Below are 14524 nucleotides of genomic sequence, written 5' to 3' on the forward strand. Positions count from 1 at the left end.
TTCATGACAGGACATACTTTTACAGTTTAGAGCAAGGAAGTTAAGCTCCGATTGGCAATTTCTTGTTATTACATTTCACGGAGATGTTCACAGATCCTTAAAAAAGACATTCCTGAATTGTAAAACTGTTTCTATCTCAAAGGGGCAGGAGGTCAGGAGCCAAGAGTCAGGAAGAAGCCTGCTTAAAGGTTTAGTCAATCTGAAAGGAACATTAAGGACTTATCACTCATGTGTGATTATTAACATGCTGTCCAGCTGCAAGTCTTAAACACGGATAAAACAAGCCTATGTGAGCAAACAAAGCAAAACAAAGCAAAAACCTTGAACAAAGAACCACTGGAACAAACTGAATGACAAAATATGCAGAGTTAAGCTGAATCTCTGCCTCGTTGGGGATATGAAGAACAAATACACAGCCAAACATACAACATAGGCCTGTGAAGAATTATTTCAAGACAAGAGAAGGAAATACCACCTTGGAGACTTGGAGGAAAGGTAGGCCCTGCAAATGACTCTAAGGTCAATATTGGTCCATCTCTATTTCACTAAGGAAAGCAGGTTACCACTATGCAAAATTTTTATATCACAAGAAGATTTTTGTTTTAAATGATTTTTATTTTGACCAGTGATGCTAGGAATCAATATGCCTACCTCTCCTATCACTTATCAATTGGTAACCAAAGGAAGAGAAAATGTTATGCAATCCCTTGTTCCATTCAGAATAAGTAAATAATTTACTAAGTGCAGCCTTCATGCCAAGCACTGAACCAAGAGCTTTACATGTTTACTCATTTTAATTCTGAAGCAGATACTACTACGAGGTCTGATAAAGGTCACATAGATAGTAAGTGGTAGAGACAAATTTTAAATGATGATCTATATGAATCCCAAATCCATTTTCTTCCACACTCCTCTTTAGCATCCCTTTTATTTGGCAGCCCTACTTTAGAAAAAGTAATTTCAGTGGCTGCCTGGCACTCTCTTCCTGAAGCCCTCCAAATTTCCCAGCTGAGACCACTTAATTCCCACCTGCAAACTCTGTCCCCTTCCAGCAGCTGGGAGCCTCTCTTTAAAAAGCTCTAGGCCAATGACTGATTGTTCAACATTTCATCTTGTTAATCCTGCTGGGTTTCTGTACCTCGGTAAACTTAATTACCGAATTGACAAGGTTCCTTCCCCTCTGTCCCATTAATTGACGCCTGAAGCCTAATACTGTACTTTGTTCTCACCAATACTTCTGAGGCCTAAAGCCCCCCCCCTTTTTTAAGCTTTCATCACCTTTTGATGTCTGTTAATTTTCTCCAGATTTAGATGGTACTTACAACTTGTCATTCTGGATCCCTATAGCTATGTTTTGTCACTTGTCTGGAAACTCATCCTTTATCCCATGCTAGAGTTCCCAACATGACCTGTCTGCACATCTGGATCATTGCCTGTCATATTCTTTGAACCCCATGCTTAACCAGAGAAACTGGATTGTCACCATTGTCTTCTGCCAATTTAGCCTGTAAGACTTTGTTTCCATCCCAGTGTCTATCACTTTTATCTTTAACCCACTTGATCAGAGACCACATTCCCATTCTGATAATTTACATCTTTATTCAGCGTGCTTCCATTTGTCCTCTTAGTGACAATTTCTACCTTAAGGCCAACATCCAGTTGCCCAATAATTTAATTCTGTATGTTGAATGAGTTTTTTTCTCCACCTTCTATTTACTTAATGTGGTTCTTGGGTAGATATTTAGAAAGCTTGAATAGTGAATTCACATCAAGTTATAAGCAAAGATGCAATACACACATATATATATAAAACCCTTTGTAGAGGTTTATATTTTCATTTTGTCTTTTGACATAATTTTAAACTTACAGAAAAGTTGCAAGAATAATATGAAGAACTCACATGCATCTTTTCCCCAAATCCACCAATTCTTAATATTTTGGCACATTTACTTTCTTTTTCTCTCTAGTTGTGTGTATACATATTTTTTGAGCCATTTTATAGTAGGTTGTGGTCATCTTGCCCTTTGGCCCCAATATACTTCAATATGTATTTCCCAGGAACAAGGATAATTAATATCTTGCATAATACATTGCAGTTCTCAAATTCAGGAATTTTAACACTGATATATTTTTATCTAATTTGTAATCCATATTCCAGTTTCAACCATCATTCCAATAATGTCCTTCATAGTCATTTTTTCCAATATAGAAACTGTGTCAGGTGTTCTCAAGATCACCCTCAGGCTTGATGATTCTAGAAATATTCACAGGATGCATAAAAGCTATTATATTCATGGTTATATTTTATTATACTGAAAGGTTACTGATCAAAATTAGCAAAGGGAAAGGCACATGGGACAAACTCCAAACCAAATGCAAGCTTCTCAGTGTCTCCTCCCATTGGACTCATGTAGCAACAACTTAATTCTCTCAGCAACAATATATGATAATGCATGAGAAGTGTTGCCAAGCAGGGATGCTCACCTAAGCTTTGGTGTTCAGGGTTTTACTGGCAGTCAGTCACAAAGGCATGCACCACCTGCTTGACTGACCTCAGCTATTCAGACTCTAGTCTCCCGCCCCAGTGCCCCAACACACCAGCAAAAACAAGGATACACCATTAATCACATTATCAGGTTAAACTTACCTGGTCAAATTGATAAGAGTATGGCCCAAGACTCCAGGCATACAAAAACATTCTTAGCATGCAGAATATTCCAAAATCTCAGAGATTATTTCCCAAGAGCCAACCAACCTGCAGTTCTGAAGACAGAACTTTCTTTGGAATGTGCAGTGTGTAAGCAACCAGGCCTGTCTGCAGGATTAACTCTGGTTAATCCTTTCTAGCTGAGAAACCAATCCAGGGTCTTGTACGATATTTAGTTGTCATGTATCTATTAGTCTTTTTAATGTAGAACAGTTCTCCAGACTTTCTTTTGTCTTTCATGATAATGAAGACTATAGACTAATTGTGGGGTTTGTCTGCGGTTTCTTCATGATTAGATTCTGAGGATGTATTTTTGGTTGGAATACCATAAAAGTAATCTGTGTGTGCGTGTGTGTGTGTGTGTGTGTTATGTAGGCCTCAGGGATGAATCTCCATTAATAGAGTTCAAGTTTCAGTACAAGGGCAGTTCATCATGACAGGCTCATATTCCTGGTTCTCTTCAGATGACAAACCTTGGCCTCTTGCTAAGTCAGTCATTATTTTAGATCAACTGTGTCCATTACCTTAATATGCAATTCCTAGACCAAATTTCCCTGAAAGGGCTTTTGTGTAGGTAGTATCCATTACCGAGGGTGACCATATAATTTATTATCCAAACTGGGGAACCTTTGAAATATATATTAGGAGAAATATTAATTATCCTGGGACAAGTTAGGTGTAAAATGTGATGTATGATCACCTCATCCATATCAAGGCCATAGCTGAACATGAATAGTAGTAGTTGAAATTAAATCACTTAGGTTAAAGGTAAGCTTTTTGGTGGCAAAAACTAAGTCACATTTATCTTTATTTCTTCATATTGAAAAAATATTTCATATTTTCATACTTCATATTTTTTGGACTCAACATGTTTTGATCAGTTCATTTTTGCACTGGGCATATAGGAAGATTGTGAGGACACAATGAGGGATGCTTTCTGAAAAACAGGAAAAATACTGTGGCAAACAGAAAGGGGTGTTGTAAAGGTCATTTACAGAAAGCTAATCAGAACAGTACTGGCGAGTACTTTACAATTTACATAAGGTAAATTCAATTTTCTACAACAAATATAATTATCTGTCATAATTACTACACATACATAGGATGAATATAATACAATTGCCTGCAACAAACTGTAAAACAAGCTTAGCAGCGATCACAACCTCAAAGGTAACATTTAATTCCACTCAAATAACTATTGACTTTTTGTAAAGAAGACTATACAGAACTTTTCACATTTTTCAGCAAATAAAAAAAATAGCGAAACAATCCTTCACATAACTGCTTACACTGGGCAGGCTCCCTTCTAAGTACTTTACCATCATCAATTGTCAGAGGTAGGCATTTTTATTCTATTTTTATCTCCATTTATAAATGAGGAAACTGAGGCACAGAGAAATCAACTAACTTGCTTCAAAATCATGAAACTACTTGGTGGTAGAGCTAGAATTCTGTCCAGTTCATTTGGCTATAGTGGTCATGTGCTCTTAACCATGGAGTGTCCTACCTTTCTATTTATAACATGCCAAGAGTTCAATTTTACTTTCCCATTACAAGGCATAAAATACACGTAAAGCTATTTTGAACAGTACCCTCATTACTGCCACCAACCCAGCTAACCTATTTATTCATTGTGTGTGTATGGCATATGATTTGTAAATATTTTTAAACCTTCTCCTTTTTTGATGCAGAAAAGAATATTGAGTGGACCCCTCTTTTACATTTTCAAAAGCTCATGTGTCAACATTATCCTCTGCCTGTTATTGTTTCTCATTTTAGTTTCCACTATAATATTAACCAAAGATGAATCAAAGTATTTGGAATTACAATTTTCTAATTCTACACCTACAATGTTACCTCCAGTGTTACCTTTTCAAATTCCTACATGGCCCTGATTTCCATTGTGGAATTCATAATACTTATCTTTTGTTTGGAAAGAAACATTAATTAATTGTGACTATCAAATTATATCAAAACCTGTGTGTTCATTCCCAAAAGATAAGTCATATAATGCAATAGAGGTTGAAAATATGGTGTTTGTAAAATCTCTATGATTCTTGGTCCAGAAACTATTCTTGTTTATTTTTAATGCTTCAAATAGAGAATAGAAACTGATCTGCCAAAACCAAAATAAGCTAAATGTCTTGTGATTGGATTACATCAAAATTCACCATTTTTTGCCCAGTGAATGTGCAATTCATCCTATGAAGCCATCTCCTAGTCAGGTCTTCAGAGCTGTTCTGTAAACTGGCCAGACCCTTCTGTGTCCAGCTGTGTAATAAGACTGGAAGAACCCAAAGATTCTCAGACATTCACAATACCACAGCAGAGATCTGGGAAGATAGGTAAAATATAAATATTAACAGTAAATAGAGAGTAACAGTCCTTTGACTTTTTCTATACCTAGTTGCCTTGAGGAAGACCTCACTCTTAAAAGGCAGCTTCATCTAATTCTGACAAGTCTAATGTGCCATCTTTGCAAAGGCTATATTTATCAGGTACATACCGATACAGAGCACAGCTGTTATTGCTATTATAGTGGGAACCCATTCTGTTTGGGTGCTGCTTATTGCTGTGCAGGTTTTAAAACATCTTAAATATCACTACTAAGAGGGTAAGTAAAACAGTTTTTTGATTTGACATTTGAATCTGGATCAAGTGTGCTTCTGAAATTTTTATTTCAATTTCAATTTAATTAAAACTTAGCCAGTGGCAAAGTTGAAAACAAGATAAAGGCAAAAAAGATCATGTATCAAAGGTAATTTTAAAAAAGATAATAGAAAGGAAATATATTTTAGGCATAAATAATATTTTCTGAGTATACCATATTCAGATGACTATATTCAGATTATTTTTAAAAATTGTTGTATTGATTTTGAATAACTACAGTAATTTGAATTTGTAGAGTCCTAATGAGATGGTTCACATCCAGGATTTTCAAGCAAATAAAGGGCATTCTAAAATCATCTAGGGGGCGCCTGGGTGGCTCAGTCGTTAAGCGTCTGCCTTCGGCTCAGGTCATGATCCCAGGGTCCTGGGATCGAGCCCCGCATCGGGCTCCCTGCTCCGCGGAGGGCTCGCTTCTCCCTCTCCCTCTCCCGCTGCTTGTGTTCCCTCTCTCGTTGTGTCTCTCTCTGTCAAATAAATAAATAAAATCTTAAAAAATAAAATAAATAAAATAAAATAAAATCATCTAGGCAGGTATTTTATACTATGTACTTTGACCCTCCTCCACTAAATGATAGTGCTCTTTTCTCAAACTTGGCTGCATATTTGAATCAACTGGAGAGCTTTAAAAAATACTTTTACTTGGGTCCCATTTCCACTTGGCCTGAGTTTCAGTCTGGCTATCAGGATTATTTTTAATCATCCCAGGGTATTCTAATGTACTACCAAAGCTGAGAACAGTTAGCCTGTGAGGACTTCTAAGAGGACAGAATAAGGTGGACATTTTGATTGACAGGTGATTTTCATCTGCATGTCAGATTGCTTTCTTCTAGTTTGTGACCTCAGGCAGCACCAGTATGGTGACTCTCAAATATATATACCTCAACCTCAAACATCTTCTGAGGTCTAAACAGTAGTTACAAACTTATACAATCAAACCTCTTCTAGCCCTCTCTTCCACATCTCAGTAACTGGAACCATCATTCTACTGAGATTCCCAAGCCAGAATCCAAGAAGCTCTTCTTGGTACATTTCTCTGTTCCTCCAACCCTTCATAAATTAAGTCTTAAGTTATCTGAACTCTCCTTCTGTAACATTTCTTAAATATATTTACTTTTTGTTTCAGTTCTTTATGGCTGTGAAACCAGGACCCATCTTTGTTCCATGTGGTAGTAGCTGGAGTCTTTCATACAGATGCATTCAGCTGTGAACATATCTGGCACCTCAGCTGAGATAACAGGAAAGGCTACACATCACTTTCTCCACACAGTCTTTCTCTAGGATTGCTGGACCCGTTTACATGGTGGCCTGAGGTTCCAAAAACACAAAAGGAGCTACTAGGTCTCTCGGTGCCTAAAACTTAAACTGGGATAGATCACTTGTATCAAATACTGTTGATCACAACAAGTCACAAGGCTTCCTCAGATTAAACGGAGGGGAAATTGATGCCATCTGTTGATGGCAGGAGATGCATGTGTATACAAAGGAAATTTTGTTGGGGGCCATTTTGGAGATAATCCACCACCCTTCATTTCCACTGTTTTGCTTAAGCACTCATCTCTTCTTTTCTTTCTACAAAGCAATTTCCATCTTGAAAACAAGTTGTATTAAAATGTCACCTTTAAAAAAGTCATGATTTGGACCTTCCTTAGTTCTCCACATTCATCTCTTGACCTTCTCCCTTTTTATTTTCTCCAATAACTTTTGGTCACCTTTTAATTTCCCACATCTTTTCTCTTGAACTTTTGCCTATTTTACAAGCTCTTCTCTCTGGCTAGAATGCCATCACTACTTTACTTGGCTATGCCATCTTCCTATTCAGGATTTAGCTTTGCTCCATCAAAAATATTCCCTGACTACCATCAGTATGATATATGTGCCTCTCCAAAATATGTTATACCATCGCAGAGAAATCCTCATACTTCAACAATAATGTTTATACCACTACACTGAAATCATCTGCTTTTTTTTCCAACTCTCAATTCCTGGGCTTTGCTTGAATCATTTAGAATTTAAAATGCCAAGCTATCACTATATTTCCAGACAGTGTCTTCTGCTTCAAAAATCTGTACTTGGCCCTTAAATTGAAGTATTTAATAACAGTGTCATCCATTTCGATTAAAGGAATCTATAACCCATTATAGTTGTCCTTCAAGTCTCTTTCCTTTTCAGTTATTCATTTCTTTGTATTTTTCCTCTGTATTCTAAGAAATGTATTCTTTACTCAGCCAAGTTTCCAGCAGGTGCTGTTCTTTTTCAATTTTAAATCCTAAGATTTAAAAATCATTTCTGGCTGCATACTATATGCTTTTTGCTTCAATTTTATTTTATTGATAATTGTCTATATTTTTCTTCATTTATCTAGAGTAGCCACCACATTTTTTGATTTGTCATATTAGGTTCTCCCTTCAAGTTGGTAAATCCATTTAAATAGATAATAACTGCTTGACCTACTGTATGGGTTCATTAGCAAATGCACAGGTCTGATTTCTGGGGTCTCTTTTGCAGTTGTAATCTGGCAGCCAGTAGAAAAAACAGTGATCTTTGTTAGGTGAGCCAATATGTAATGGATAAAAAAAAAAAAAAAAAAAAATGGGAGATTCACTTCCTGAGACATGAAACGCAGGGATGAATAATCTAACAGCTTTCTCAGTATAACTGAGAGGCCAGTTACAAAGGAGAGTGGGCCTCTCCAACTGCCGGAGCAGATGTGATTCAAGCCAGGAATGCATTATAACACCACAGTGCCCCTCCAGGTGCCAGGAGAATCCTCTGGGCTCCCAAAAAGACAGTCCATAGCAGGTTGGGAATTGTACCCTCCTCCACTTGCTCTTCAGGTGTCAAAAATATTCACCGGCCAAGGTTGCTCTGATAGCTGCAAAAATTACAGCTATGGCTTTCGATTCTCTCCCTTTCGTCTGGACAACAAACTCCTCTTCCATCTTCTTCAAGGAAATTCCAAACTTCCAGTGTACATGCTACACTCACAAATTGAGTTTGTGGAGTCTTTCCAGCAAAGTTGAGAATTACAGGGACCTGGCATATCCTTCAGGACTCCATCTTGTCGGAATGCCCCTAGGCACGATGTAAGCCAGAGGTACACAATGAATGAACAATGTTTGCACAACAGGGTAAACTGAGACATCCCAATAAATATGTAAGCTTATATGGGGAAGAATATTCTTCTCTTGATTTATCATTTCTAAAACATGCCTAATGGTTATTTCTAGGCCTTTTTAATTAGGAGTTTATGCCTATATACTAATAAGTATACCAATAAGTAATGCAATTAAATCTCTTGTTCTGTAATATTGATAAAATTCATTTTAATGTCTGTTAATAATCATCAGACAATTCTCTGCTATACTCGTATGCTTTAGTTAAAGACAAAATGAATTGGATGCACAGTAGTATATAAAAAGATGCAGTTCTCTGGGTCTTTATGAAATGTAAATTCTTTGCAAATAAAAGCGGTGAAAAAATGTCAATTCAGTGATAGTGTACAATAAAGCTCTCAGCTTCATAAAAGACACAAGGGAAAAATATATCTGTGCTTTTATTTTCTTTTGATACAAGATCAAGCCATTGAAAGAATAAAGTAGGCATTAAATAATTTCCAGTTAATACCAATATTTAACTTGGAAAGTAACTTTAGCCACTCTCCAGCATGTACTTGTTACCAAAAAATGAGGCAATTCAACCTGGCATTTAAGAGCACTACTTTTGAAGCACACTGCTTTCAACATTTGAATCCTGCTCAACCACTCACTCGTTGCATGACCTCAGGGACTCCCTTAGATTCTCTGTGCTTCACTTCCCTTTCCTCCCCTCTAAAATATAGAAGATGAGTACCTATTTTGTAAGTTGTTATGAAGAATAAATGGTTTATTTATTTTTTTATTTTTATTCTTATGTTAATCCCCATACATTACATCATTAGTTTTAGATGAAGTGTTCCATGATTCATTGTTTGTGCATAACACCCAGTGCTCCATGCAGAATGTGCCCTCCTCAATACCCACCACCAGGCTAACCCATCCTCCCACCCCCCTCCCCTTCTAGAACCCTGTTTGTTTTTCAGAGGAAGAATAAATGGTTTAATATGTGGAAAACACTTAGAATGGCACCTGGCACCTAGCAAAAACTGTATGAGTCCATTTTTCCTCTGCTCTCACATCCTCCATAATGTCCAGGATCTGTGATTGATTCTATTACTGATATTTCCCAAGTGTCCAGAAGCGTGAACACAGTTAATCAATCGTGTTTGCTAAATGAGTGAATGTGCTAAGTAATTCATATTCTTAACACATATGAAAAGATGATAATGACATTTTTTTCTACATGAAATATATCATTATGGAAATCAATTATTCATAACTATACAGGGATTTGGCCCTATCAGAAGAGAATCACTTTTTTTTTTTTTATAAATTTTTTTTTTTTTAAAGATTTTATTTATTTATTTGACAGAGAGAGAGACAGCGAGAGAGGGAACACAAGCAGGGGGAGTGGGAGAGGGAGAAGCAGGCTTCCCGCCGAGCAGGGAGCCTGATGCCGGGCTCGATCCCAGGACCCCGGGATCATGACCTGAGCCGAAGGCAGACGCTTAACGACTGAGCCACCCAGGCGCCCGGAAAATCACTTTCTAATACATTAATCTCTACTGCCAAATAATTTATTATACATAATTTAAGTAAAATCCCCCTGAAGTAAAATGTTATTCCATTACTATGGTGACTAAATTACTTGATTCATGTTTCTGTATGTATATCCATTTTCAAATCTATTACAGATTTCAAACATTTTTATTAAAATATTATTGAGAAGACCACATTAAGAAATAATTACTTATGTATGTTTACTGATCCATCTTATATTAAATGTTACAACTATATTGTTATTTGGGGCACCTGGGTGGCTCAGTTGGTTAAGCGACTGCCTTCGGCTTGGGTCATGATTTGGAGTCCTGGGATCAAGTCCTGCATCGGTTCCCTGCTCAGCGGGGAGTCTGCTTCTCCCTCTTACCCTCCCCCTTCTTGTGCTCTCTCTCTCTCATTCTCTCTCTGTCAAATAAATAAATAAAATCTTTTTTTAAAAAAAAACCAACTATATTGTTATTTATTACATGAAAAGAATAATTTTCTGCATGTTTCATATTTCAACTGTTATTAAAATATTATTTTAGGTTTGATTAGACATTTAAAGTATGTTTATTTTAAATGTTTATAATTTTCTAAAACTGTATATATATGTATCTTACTGTAAATCATGATAAAATGCTAATAAAGAAAATAAAAATGAGGGGCACGTGGGTGGCTCAGTCGTTAAGCGTCTGCCTTCAGCTCAGGTCATGATCCCCGGGGTCCTGGGATCGAGCCCCGTGTCTGGCTCCCTGCTCCACGGGAAGCCTGCTTCTCCCTCTCGCACTCCCCCTGTTTGTGTTCCCTCTCTCACTGTTTCTCTATCAAATAAATAAATAAAAATTTAAAAAAAAATGAACTATTGTCTTCAATCAATTTAGGATATATATAATCATATTTTTATAGAACAGATCATTCTCTATCTTCAGCTTTAAAGATAACAAAAAAGAAACCTTAAAACAATTAGAAGATTATAAAAGTACAAAGAATCACCAAAAAGAAAAACAAATTTTATTTAGAATTCAACAACGTAGAAATTTTTATAGATTTTGTTTTTTAAAACATTAATCAACATGTTGACTACTATTTTGATCTGTAGGATGTAAGCAGAGGTTATTTAAAGATAGATTATTTTTGAGAGTTATCACAGTTTTTATACATTTATTGGTATAGTAGAAAAGGTTCTTTCTTTGATTAATTAATATAATTAATATTAGTGACTATTTCATCATTTAAAAAAAGAATGAACCATACATTTATAAACCTAATAGGCTGTATATTGTCTAAACAAACAAAACAAATTTTAAAAAATGTAATACTTTTTCTGTAATGTGATAATTCATATAAACAATCTGTGTAAAAAGTGTTATTATAGTCAATAAGCATAAATTTACAATGTTATCAAATAAAAAACAAAAGATTGTCAACTACAGATTCCCTAAAAGACTATAAAAAAGAAGGAAAGAAGAAAGGGAGGAAGGAGGGAAGAGAGAAAAGGAAAGAAGTCTCACAACAGCTGTTCATCAAGCAAAACCTAGTTTATTACTGCAATAAGGGAGAACACCTCCTTAATTCAATTTCAGAAGACTTCTGAGTTCTAGGTTGGAATGGCCTAACTAAAGTAGATCTTTGAGTGCAGGAATCTGCTTCTTACTGGGTTAAATTCTTGATATAATACTAGAGGATTGGTGGAAACATCACACGGGGGATCTTCAGCCACTTGAGGTAAGTAAAGCAGGTTTGCCCAGTTGTCCTGAAAAGAAAGCTGCTTAATCAGATGAGCAAGCTATTATGCTGAGAAGGGGCCTAGTTGGTCAATCTGTTGTTTGGATAAATGGATTTGGGGGAAGTTCCTGAAGCTAGGGGTAAAGTTATTTGCTGGTTTGCAGTCTTATTTTAGTAAGCACAAATTTTCTGGAACATATAGTATAACAATTTTTGTAGAGGTATTTGTCGGAGCCAAGGGCAGGCTGCTCCAAAATGTGCCACTTTGGCATATCGATTATTTTAAGTAAAAATTACTTAAGAAACAGCCAGTGCAAGGACGCTCAGTCCCTTCTCCGTTCCACTAAAAGCAGAAAACAAATCTCCCATATGAAAAATACCCTCACTATACTAAGAAGTTAAAACAAAAATCCTTATTACCAGAGATAGAACTTTAAAGCCGAGAAAGCTGTAGAAGCAAACCTTTTTACTTTTTTTTTCTAATCTACTACCTCAGCCTAAATTCTGCTTTAAATTCCCTGCTAAAAGCTTCCAAACACCCGTTTTCTTTATCCTGTCAATTCCTCACAAAATTATTGTTTCCTGGTCTAAAATGTACAAAAACTGTCTGCCTTGGTCATTTCCTGAGGTCTCAATTTCGATATTGGGCCTCTGTGTGCATGTAATAAAACTTTGTTTTTTTTACCTCCTGTTAACCTGTCTTATGTAAATCTATATTCTTAGTCCAACTGGAAGAACTTACACCTTTGTTTCTAGTCCTGGCAATTAAACTATAGAGGACAGCAATTTCAGTTCTGAGGATGGGAATTCCAATCCTTGTACTTCACTGGCAAAAGAGGAAAAGGAGTCTTTACCATCAGTATTTTATTATTATAATGATTTCAGTGGTAGTTAAATATGAGTTCTAAGGTATAATTTTTACTTTTATTTTGAATTCAGCTATTATATTATGTGTACATTGTTATGAGATTACCAAATAAGTGTCAGTGACTATTGCCGATAAATTAAACAAGAAGACTTTGTGGAGGGCTGCCTGGGTGTCTCCGTCGTAAAGCATCGGACTTCAGCTCAGGTCATGATCCCGGGGTCCTGGGATCCAGCCCCGCATCAAGCCCCATGTGGAGCCCCGCCGCTCGGCAGGGACCCTGCTTCTCTCTCTCCCTCTGCTACTCCTCCTACTGGTGCTCACTCTCTCTCTCTGTCAAATAAATAAATAAAATCTTAAAAAAAAAAGAAGACTTTCTGGAAAGTGAAAATATTGAGGATCTGTATTGTTTGAAAAGGGTGGGTGGAATGTATGTATTTTTGAACTAAAAGAGTTCTTTGTAGTTAGCTAGTGGAGATGTAGAAGCAATATCCATTTAAATTTCACGTATTGTTGACCACATATATATAAAGATTTATTTATTTATTTGTCAGAGAAAGAGAGAGAGGGAGAGAGCGCACAAACAGGCAGAGGGAGAAGCAGATTCCCCACTGAGCAAGGAGCTGGACGCGGGACTCGATCCCAGGCTACGGTCAGAGATCATGACCTGAGCCAAAGGCAGACGCTTAACCGACTGAGCCACCGAGGCGTCCCTGTTGACCACATATATTAACAGTTGAAAATGCGTTGTATTTTAAGACATAAACTAGCAAAACATCAAAACTGATCATGCTTAAATTTTTAGTGCAATTAATTCTACAGGTAACCTAATATGAGTTTGACGGATTGGGATGTGATGAGCAAATCAAGTAAATTTCAATGGGAACAATACTAAGTAAACTGTAAATGAGAACGGTCATAAGCAGGCCATGAAGGCACACACATGAATTGTGTCTTTCCAGGATGTCAGCTTCGTTCAGTCATAAAGCAAGGTTAACATAATTATAAAGCAGGTTCAGGATTCCAAACTCAGTGACATTTCACCACATGATTACCTTGGCCTCTTACACAGCCCACAAAACAGAACACAAGACAAGTCACACAACAAACAAGATAACACAGAGGGTAGGAAGTTAACGAACCAAACGCAAAGTCAGTCTGGGGGCACACAGTTCTGGTCCAGGTCAGCTCTCGGCACCTACTGCTTGTTATGTTCAAGCAGGGAAGGATCTCGGTTCTCTTTGGAGATCAATCAGCCAGAGCCTTATGTAGCAGCTGCCTTTTTGAAGTGTTCAGACATAGAAGGGTCAGTGTCTGGGGAGTCTGAAAGTTTGCTGCAAAAATCCTCCCTTTTTAAAAGGATTGAATCAGTCCTGGGACCTTGCAGACCTCCCCTGCTTCTGCTCGTAATCAGTTCTGGAGTGTCGTCAGCTGGTGCTGGTCTCAGCGATATCTGGACACTGCATTTTAACTGCTTGAGTCACAGGCCCCTGCTTGGCATGAGTGACTCCATCTTGCTCTCTACAACTTTTATTGTCCCGCATATATCTCACTTTCCACATTTTAGGAGCAAAGTATTCAAAAGCAGATTACCACTGACAGTTTAGCCACATTTGTAATCAAATTTCCAAGGACACATGGATCAGCTTCAAAGGCAAAACAAAAATCACCATTTTTTTCTTTTGATTATTATACCAAAATGTGTGATCAGAGTCATAACTAAATTGAGAAGTTTGCTTCTATTCCTGCTATAACATAGATTTTTTTTCTAATTTGCGAAGTTTGATTATTTAATTGCCATAAAATTTTACTCAGTTTAATCAAATGTGAGACATTAAAATTAACATTTCTTTCCTTAAATAGACAGTCAGAAATCAGCAACTAAAACAGGCCTTTGAAGTTATCTAGCCCAGTGTTTCC

This window comes from Leptonychotes weddellii, chromosome 5 (assembly GCF_054177405.1).
Source record: "Leptonychotes weddellii isolate Sample4059 chromosome 5, ASM5417740v2, whole genome shotgun sequence".
NCBI lineage: Eukaryota > Metazoa > Chordata > Mammalia > Carnivora > Phocidae > Leptonychotes > Leptonychotes weddellii.